Genomic DNA, 2,008 nt, shown 5'->3' with positions numbered 1-2,008 from the left:
AGACTACTTCTTCTTTGTACCCAGTAAACTGAGAACCAATGATGTGTTAGAATAGATGTTTAGGTTTTATTTTTGTTATTTAAAACATATTAAAACTACCTTATCTACACGTAACTGGTTTGCGTCAGCAATCCTAACGATTGACAATAAGTTGAGTACATTTATTATATATTTCGAAATAACAGATTAATAGTTACGTCGGGATGTCTAAAGAAAGTGTTGTATAAAACTGACTTTTACTAAAAAATTCTCTCTGTACTTATTACTAGCAGTAACAAGCCCAAAATTTCTGAAGTGACTAAAACGGTACCTCTGTACTTATCAGTAGCGGTAACAAGGAAAAAATTCCTGAAGTGACTAAAATAGTACTTCTGTACTTATCATTAGCAGTAACAATGACAAAATTCCTGAAGTGACTAAAGTGGTACCTCTGTACTTATCAGTAGCGGTAACAAGGACATAATTCCTGAAGTGACTAAAACGGCATCCTCTGTACTTATCAGTAGCAGTAACAAGGACAAAATTCCTAAAGATACTAAAATAATACCTCTGTACTTATCAGTAGCAGTAACAAGGACAAAATTCCTGAAGTGACTAAAATAGTACCTCTGTACTTATCAGTAGCGGTAACAAGGACAAACTTCCTGAAGTGACTAAAATGGTACCTCTGTACTTATCAGTAGCGGTAACAAGGACAAAATTCCTGAAGTGACTAAAACGTACCTCTGTACTTATCAGTAGCGGTAACAAGGACAAAATTCCTGAAGTGACTAAAGTGGTACCACTGTACTTATCAGTAGCGGTAACAAGGAAAAAATTCCTGAAATGACTAAAGTGGTACCACTGTACTTATCAGTAGCGATAACAAGGATAAAATTCCTGAAGTGACTAAAACGGTACCTCTGTACTTATCAGTTGCGGTAACAAGGACAAACTTCCTGAAGTGACTAAAATGGTACCTCTGTATTTATCAGTAGCGGTAACAAGGACAAAATTCCTGAAGTGACTAAAACGGTACTATTTTTCTTTCAATATTGGGTTAGAAGTGAGATATTTTACAGTGTTTTTGCATCGTGCTACTGTCGACAAGGCCTATCGTTCAATAACTAAGTTCATTAGGCTCTTTGGATTAAAACTTAGGAAGTACTTGTTAAAACTATGTTTACATCAGTAAGGCATCACGATAAGCTAGTTTAAGTATTATATATTAGATTTGCCTTGTGTTGTTGTTTTTATATCGTTGAAAGTCCGTAAACTTGCAGCTGATCCCCATGGGGACAACTTCTTGTTTCAAGATTTAGAAATCAGAATTCTTCTAGCTTCTTTTATGTCCTCTGCAATTTAACAGAAGAAAAACCTCTTTAAGTTTTTATTTAAAATAAATGAAATTTATTTTTTTTAGAAAGGTTACAATTTTGTCATACAAATTTCAAGTTAAACTTACTTTTAAATTAAATTTACTTCAGTTGCCTTATGGAAAGCAAATTATATGTAAGAAACAGAAATATATATAATAGTATGTCAAAAAAGATCCCGTCCAATTGTATTGTTGCAACAGAATAACAAGAACCACGTGACTTTGAAGGTACTTGAAGATAATATTTTATTCATAACTTTCATCTGCTACATGTGATAAAAAACAAATACAACTCTTAGTGTCAACAAAAAATATACGAAATAATTCAAAAAATGCCAACTTGTAGTTTTTATTTCATCCTAAATGATCTTGTACAGAATGGCATGTCTCGTTTCTAAGACAAATGTTAAACAGAAGTCCCACAAAAAAGCAATAACTTCTGACACAAACAAAAAACAAAGCAACATATTTCTGTTCCAAACGTATTTGTTCGAATGAATTTATATTACCTGTCGGAAAGAATGTCAAAGCAAAAACCTCAGTAGTTTCAATTCTCACAACATCACATGTCGTTGACCTTAATCTTCAATCAATGAGCAACTTAAGTTGTTAAAGTAAATAAGGATAAGATTCGAAGAGTTTAAGGCTTAA

The sequence above is a fragment of the Limulus polyphemus genome, unplaced genomic scaffold (genome assembly GCF_000517525.1).
Source record: "Limulus polyphemus unplaced genomic scaffold, Limulus_polyphemus-2.1.2 Scaffold2771, whole genome shotgun sequence".
Lineage (NCBI taxonomy): Eukaryota > Metazoa > Arthropoda > Merostomata > Xiphosura > Limulidae > Limulus > Limulus polyphemus.
The sequence above is the reverse complement of the archived record's forward strand: the minus strand, read 5'-3'. Positions refer to the sequence as shown.